Source organism: Salvelinus fontinalis, chromosome 6 (genome assembly GCF_029448725.1).
Source record: "Salvelinus fontinalis isolate EN_2023a chromosome 6, ASM2944872v1, whole genome shotgun sequence".
Lineage (NCBI taxonomy): Eukaryota > Metazoa > Chordata > Actinopteri > Salmoniformes > Salmonidae > Salvelinus > Salvelinus fontinalis.
This window is the reverse complement of record NC_074670.1, coordinates 1,369,352-1,378,083: the sequence shown is the minus strand read 5'-3', so window position 1 is coordinate 1,378,083 and position 8,732 is coordinate 1,369,352.

Sequence of the window (8,732 nt, the reverse complement as noted above, 5' to 3'; positions counted from 1 at the left end):
TCTCTCTCTCTCTCTCTCTCTCCTCTCTCTCTCTCTCTCTCTCTCTCTCCTCTCTCTCTCTCTCTCTCTCTCTCTCTCTCTCTCTCCTCTCTCTCTCTCTCTCTCTCTCTCTCTCTCTCTCTCCCTCTCTCTCTCTCTCTCTCTCTCTCTCTCTCTCTCTCTCTCTCTCTCTCTCTCTCTCTCTCTCTCTCTGCCAGCTCAGAGAACAAGTGGCTGCTGTTCACAGTTCAAACTGCTGGGTGAGACTGCTCTTAAAACCCAGCAGGAATGACTGGCGCAAAGCCTCAGATGGAATTAACTACGACGTCAACAAGTCAAGAACGGGAATGAGAACACACTGAGGGAGCTAGCGAACACACACACCACAGAGGTGTTTGGCTGCATCCTAAATGGCACCCTATTCCCTGTATAGTGCACTATTTTTGACCAAGGCCTATAAGGATTCTGGTCAAAAGTAGTCCACTATGTAGGGATTATGGTGCAATTTGGGAATTGGGTTGCAGACAAACACCTTTGTGGTGAGCTAACTATCTCCCTCAGGGAAAACATCCTTCATGGAAGACCAAAGTTTGTGGACTGACGGGACAGCTGGCGCATGTACTCTCTTTCATCTAGACGAGTCTCTTAGACAAATCTGCAAAGAGACAAAATATCATAACATAAACTGTAAAAAATAACATATGAAGCAGGGTTCAATTCATTTCTCTATAACCAAATGTTTTTTATGAAGAACGTCAGTGGTTTCCAATAATCCGCAGCGAGCCAGTGAAAACTAAGTGTTATTGAATGTCTTTAAAACAGTCACAAAGGGCTCACAAAGACATCTGTAGGGCTTTCAATATAAGCCAATTTCCCTTCTATTCGAAGTCTCATCCATACAGTATCTGCATCCCAAAAAGCATCCTCTTCCCTCCCTATTACAGTGCACTACTTTTAACCAGGACCTAATAGAGTTGCCATTTGGGATGCAGCCCCCCTCCCTAACAGACCCAGCTGAGAGCTGGCTGCTCTGGTAGGGGAGAAGATGCAGCCCCCCTCCCTAACAGACCCAGCTGAGAGCTGGCTGCTCTGGTAGGGGAGAGGATGCAGCCCCACTCCCTAACAGACCCAGCTGAGAGCTGGCTGCTCTGGTAGGGGAGAGGATGCAGCCCCACTCCCTAACAGACCCAACTGAGAGGTGGCTGCTCTGGTAAGGGAGAGGACGCAGCCTGACTCCCTAACAGACCCAGCTGAGAGCTGGCTTCTCTGGTAGGGGAGAGGATGCAGCCTGACTCCCTAACAGACCCAGCTGAGAGCTGGCTGCTCTGGCAAGGGAGAGGACGCAGCCCCACTCCCTAACAGACCCAGCTGAGAGCTGGCTGCTCTGGTAGGTGAGAGGACGCAGGCTAACTCCCTAAAAGACCCAGCTGAGAGCTGGCTTGCTCTTTGATTCCTCTTTTCTGGAATAATTATTTGTCTGCTCTCCTTTTTTTCTGTCCATTCTATTCCTCCTTCCTTCCTCGGTCTGTACTGTTTGTTTTAAATTCAGGGAAATGGCTAAAAATAATAATCTGTCAATCTTAAATCCTAAATTATCTTGGTTTTGTTATCATGGAAAATCTCAGGCAATTGCAAGTCATCCATGTGTTAAATACCACACTACACCACAGGCCCTACTAAAAACAAAACTTCAATGCATGACAGCCCGTCCCACGTTCCATAAACCTGTCGCACGCTGAGAGAAAACAGCGTGGTGTACGGTGTCCCAAATAGTACCCTGTTACCTATATAGTGGAGATAGGGCTCTGGTCAAAAGTAGTGCACTACATAGGGAATAGGGTCCCCGTAGGGCTCTGGTCAAAAGTAGTGCACTACATAGGGAATAGGGTCCCCATAGGACTCTGGTCATAAGTAGTGCACTACATAGGGAATAGGGTCCCCATAGGGCTCTGATCAAAAGTAGTGCACTACATAGGGAATAGGGTCTCCATAGGGCTCTGGTCATAAGTAGTGCACTACATAGGGAATAGGGTCCCCATAGGGCTCTGGTCATAAGTAGTGCACTACATAGGGAATAGGGTCCCCATAGGGCTCTGGTCATAAGTAGTGCACTACATAGGGAATAGGGTCCCCATAGGGCTCTGGTCAAAAGTAGTGCACTACATAGGGAATAGGGTCCCCATAGGGCTCTGGTCATAAGTAGTGCACTACATAGGGAATAGGGTCCCCATAGGGCTCTGGTCAAAAGTAGTGCACTACATAGGGAATAGGGTCCCCATAGGGCTCTGGTCAAAAGTAGTGCACTACATAGGGAATATGGTCCCCATAGGGCTCTGGTCATAAGTAGTGCACTATATAGGGAATAGACCAGGTGCCATTTGGGACGTCCCCATGGAGTCCAACCATTCAAATAAATCTGTTACCAAGTCATGTTGAAGGATTTTATTTTGTTCAGACAAGCTAAAAATGGGAAGATTTCCGAATGAAACAATGATTATTCCAATTATTCGTAGCCTACAGCCTGGTTAGATAGCCAACCAATTAGATAGGCCTTTGACCAATTCTGTTGATCTCTCTGTCCTTCTTAGATCAGAGAAATGTAGCCTCTTATACCAACCGGATGCTGCTAGCTTATAGATCAACTCCACTGAGATGTTTCTCTACTTGTTGAAAGTATGAAGAAGTATGAAGAAGTATGACTGGAAGCAGCAGCTGTTTACTGTACAACCACCCACTGGACTGAAGACACAACCACCCACTGGACTGGAGACAACCACCCACTGGACTGAAGACAACCACCCACTGGACTGAAGACACAACCACCCACTGGACTGAAGACACAACCACCCACTGGACTGAAGACAACCACCCACTGGACTGAAGACAACCACCCACTGGACTGAAGACAACCACCCACTGGCCTGAAGACAACCACCCACTGGACTGAAGACAACCACCCACTGGCCTGAAGACAACCACCCACTGGACTGGAGACACAACCACCCACTGGACTGAAGACAACCACCCACTGGACTGAAGACAACCACCCACTGGACTGAAGACACAACCACCCACTGGACTGAAGACACAACCACCCACTGGACTGGAGACACAACCACCCACTGGACTGAAGACACAACCACCCACTGGACTGAAGACACAACCACCCACTGGACTGGAGACACAACCACCCACTGGACTGAAGACACAACCACCCACTGGACTGAAGACACAACCACCCACTGGACTGGAGACACAACCACCCACTGGACTGAAGACACAACCACCCACTGGACTGGAGACACAACCACCCACTGGACTGAAGACACAACCACCCACTGGACTGGAGACACAACCACCCACTGGACTGAAGACACAACCACCCACTGGACTGAAGACACAACCACCCACTGGACTGAAGACACAACCACCCACTGGACTGGAGACACAACCACCCACTGGACTGAAGACACAACCACCCACTGGACTGAAGACACAACCACCCACTGGACTGAAGACACAACCACCCACTGGACTGAAGACACAACCACCCACTGGACTGGAGACACAACCACCCACTGGACTGGAGACACAACCACCCACTGGACTGGAGACACAACCACCCACTGGACTGAAGACACAACCACCCACTGGACTGAAGACACAACCACCCACTGGACTGGAGACACAACCACCCACTGGACTGGAGACAACCACCCACTGGACTGGAGACACAACCACCCACTGGACTGAAGACACAACCACCCACTGGACTGAAGACACAACCACCCACTGGACTGGAGACACAACCACCCACTGGACTGAAGACACAACCACCCACTGGACTGGAGACACAACCACCCACTGGACTGGAGACACAACCACCCACTGGACTGAAGACACAACCACCCACTGGACTGAAGACACAACCACCCACTGGACTGAAGACACAACCACCCACTGGACTGAAGACACAACCACCCACTGGACTGGAGACACAACCACCCACTGGACTGAAGACACAACCACCCACTGGACTGAAGACACAACCACCCACTGGACTGGAGACAACCACCCACTGGACTGGAGACAACCACCCACTGGACTGGAGACACAACCACCCACGGGACTGAAGACAACCACCCACTGGACTGGAGACAACCACCCACTGGACTGGAGACAACCACCCACTGGACTGGAGACACAACCACCCACTGGACTGGAGACAACCACCCACTGGACTGGAGACACAACCACCCACTGGACTGGAGACACAACCACCCACTGGACTGAAGACAACCACCCACTGGACTGGAGACACAACCACCCACTGGACTGAAGACACAACCACCCACTGGACTGGAGACAACCACCCACTGGACTGAAGACACAACCACCCACTGGACTGGAGACAACCACCCACTGGACTGAAGACACAACCACCCACTGGACTGAAGACACAACCACCCACTGGACTGAAGACACAACCACCCACTGGACTGAAGACACAACCACCCACTGGACTGGAGACACAACCACCCACTGGACTGAAGACACAACCACCCACTGGACTGGAGACACAACCACCCACTGGACTGGAGACACAACCACCCACTGGACTGAAGACACAACCACCCACTGGACTGGAGACACAACCACCCACTGGACTGAAGACAACCACCCACTGGACTGGAGACACAACCACCCACTGGACTGGAGACACAACCACCCACTGGACTGAAGACACAACCACCCACTGGACTGAAGACACAACCACCCACTGGACTGGAGACACAACCACCCACTGGACTGGAGACACAACCACCCACTGGACTGGAGACACAACCACCCACTGGACTGGAGACACAACCACCCACTGGACTGAAGACACAACCACCCACTGGACTGGAGACAACCACCCACTGGACTGGAGACACAACCACCCACTGGACTGGAGACACAACCACCCACTGGACTGAAGACACAACCACCCACTGGACTGGAGACAACCACCCACTGGACTGAAGACACAACCACCCACTGGACTGGAGACACAACCACCCACTGGACTGAAGACACAACCACCCACTGGACTGGAGACAACCACCCACTGGACTGAAGACAACCACCCACTGGACTGGAGACACAACCACCCACTGGACTGAAGACACAACCACCCACTGGACTGGCCCAAACCCTTTTCCCTTTATAGTGCACTAGTTTTGACTAGGGCAGCGTCTGAAGATCCAGGGGAAGGGAGGGAGGAACAGAGGCAGGTTGTGTATGGTTGAGTATGGCTCCATGGTTTTGGAGAGGAGGCAGTAGCATCCTCCACAAGGAGCTCTTTTCTACGACCTTTGAACTCTATGTGAATAGTTGCCTGAAATTAATTTGCAAAGCAGAGAACTTGATTACTAAAAACTAAAGGACTCACACAAGCACGCGCACGCGCGCACACACACACACACACACACACACACACACACACACACACACACACACACACACACACACACACACACACACACACACACACACACACACACACACTTCCCACACGATATACATGGGGGGGTAGCCTCAACCACAAAGAGCTATTTTCATGGCCCTTTAAACTTCATGTGAACCCAGCCCATCGCCTGACATGAACCGGACAGACAACTGTCCAGAATATCCATGCCCTATTGAAACATCTGCTATACTTTAGCTGGCCCATAAAAGCTGAGATGTGTCTATTGTGTATCTTGCAGAAGGGTTCAACAGTGATTAAAATTCCTTACTGGACACATAATGGAAACCAATAGCATGTCCCAAATACCACCCTATTCCCTATATAGTGCACTGCTTTTGACCAGAGTGGATATGGGCCCTGGTCAAAAGTAGTGCTCAATATAGGGAAAATGGTGCGAGTTGGGACGCAGTCAATGTAACAGGGATAAGTGCCATTGGGGTTATGTCAAAAGTCTAGAAGTTGTTAGTTAAACATCAGAAATAACTGATACGTTCACAAGAGAAACAGTTCCACCATAAACCTATTCATTCCATTTATCCAAGTGATTCTACTGGACTTCCTTTGACAGGCACCATCAGCTGCTATTCCAAATGGTTCCCATGAAAACAGCAGACAGCTTGACCCTTCACAAACCAATAATATGGCAAATGGAATAACTGAGTTTCTGGTTATCATTTGAGTAAAGATGGGGGGGGGGGGGGATCTATACATTAAAGTATCTATGACTTGGGTGGCTGGAGTCTTTGAAAAATGTTCGGGCCTTCCTCTGACATCGCCTGGTATATAGGTCGGGATGGCAGGGAGCTCAGGCTTCCTCTGACACCGCCTGGTATAGAGGTCCTGGATGGCAGGGAGCTCAGCCTTCCTCTGACACCACCTGGTATGGTGGTCGTTGAATGGCAGGGAGCTCGGCCTTCCTCTGACACCGCCTGGTATAGAGGTCCTGGATGGCAGGGAGCTCGTCCTTGCTCGGACACCGCCTGGTATAGAGGTGGTGTCAGATTGCTGTCACACCTTGTAAATAGACGGTTTACAGGGTAAGAAAACCAATGTGTCATTTTGTAATTTGGGTGAACTATCCCTTTAAGTTAGAACTGAAACCATTTTTCACCGGCAGTGACTGGGAGACTAGTCAGGATCGAGGGAAAGATGAACGGAGCAAAGTACAGAGAGATCCTTGATGAAAACCTGCTCCAAAGCGCTCTGGAGCTCTGTCAAACTGATCTTTGGGTTCTTGGTCATCTCCCTGACCAAGGCCCCTTTCCCCCCGATTGCTCAGTTTGGCCGGGCGGACAGCTCTAGGAAGAGTCTTTGTGGTTCCAGTCTTCTTCCATTTAAGAATGATGGAGGCCACTGTGTTCTTGAGGACCTTCAACGCTGCATAAAAAAAAAATGTTTTAGCAATGTCATTATGGAGTATTGTGTGTAGATTGATGAGAAATGTGTTTATATTTAATACCTTTTAGAATAAGGCTGTAACGTGACAGAATTTGGAAAAAGTGAAGGGGTCTGAATACTTTCCGAATGCTCTGTATATGTCATCATTATATTTAGCGAATCACACGACTGCAAGGCATAGCTCCAAATTGAGGCAAGACACGCATCGAAGACAAGAACCGGACAGGGTTAGGGGGAAGGTGTTGATGGAAATGATTGGTAGATTAAGACAATTAGGCCAATGCACAGGTTTCTCGTGGTCTTTCTATTGGCTAACGAAGGCGTTGGACCACCAGATTCAGAAGTGTCTGGGAACCAGATGAATACTCTGATGACAGAATAGAGGCTGTACAGGCCCTGTTTTAAGATTGAGAAGACACATTACAGTCTCCTTGTACAACACCAGCACGTACATCAAGAGGTTGGGACTGACACACAGAAGGTTATGGGTTTAAGTCCCTTGACAGGTAGCTATGTGAGATGAAAGATTGATTAGTGGCAATGGCAAGTATTGAAGTCCTCAGAACCTTAAAAACATTGTTTGATGGAAAACTTCAAATGATCTGAGTGATTCCTTTCAAACTTGTCCCTTTAATTATTCCTCCAACTACATCTGTTCTGTGTTGGAGAAACCAATCGAGCTCCACTATGTCCCATGTAGGGAGGAGCAGGTATTACATTTACATTTAAGTCATTTAGCAGACGCTCTTATCCAGAGCGACTTACATTTTTAACCTTTTTATTTAACTAGGCAAGTCAGTTAAGAACAAACTCTTATTTTCAATGACGGCCTAGGAACAGTGGGTTAACTGCCTTGTTCAGGGGCAGAACGACAGATTTGTACCTTGTCAGCTCGGGGATTTGAACTTGTAACCTTTCGGTTACTAGCCCAACGCTCTAACCACTAGGCTACCCTGCCGCCCCGTATCAGCTGGGTCCTCTCCAGAAGCCATTCAGGTTTGGGAAAACACTGTCAATGGAACATGAGGAAATGGAGGCTGAATGAAGCAGTTTTAATAGCAGCTCTATTGACCTGTTTATGCTTATTATTAAACCGCCATTGGAATTCAAACCATCGCGTTTCGCAATGAGGCTGCACTGAGCTTCACAAGTTGTGTTGACCTCAGCCCTGCAGGCCAATGAGTGAGCAGGCCAGTGTCACAGAGACCGTGGCCAGTGTCCTGTCAAACCTACGTCCTTATAGCACTATCATGTTATCCCAGTTACGACTAACTCTGAAACACATGTTTTCAGATCGCATCATACAGGCTGTGAACTAGGTCAGGAGTCTGTTCAGCTCGCAGACGTTGATCGGTGTAGTCAAAAGGCAGGAAGTGAACACACGTACACACGCACGCACGCACGTGTGCACGTGCACGTGCACACGTACACACACACACACACACACACACAAAGTTTCATTTTACACACTGTGACACACAGGCAACAGAGACAGACAGACAGACACTCCTAGAGGGGTTGTGAAATCAGCCATCTATCCTATCCCACGGGGCACAGACATCAATTTAACATCTATTCCACGTTGGTTTAATGTCATTTCATTGAAATGACGTTGAAACCCCGTTGATTCAACCAGTGAGTGCCCAGTGCGACATATGTGATGTCACCTCCCTCGCAGAGAGCAGAGAGGGTACAGAACAGACTCCAACAGTAGCACCTCCCAGAGAGCAGAGAGGGTACAGAACAGACTCCAACAGTAGCACCTCCCAGAGAGCAGAGAGGGTACAGAACAGACTCCAACAGTAGCACCTCCCAGAGAGCAGAGAGGGTACAGAACAGACTC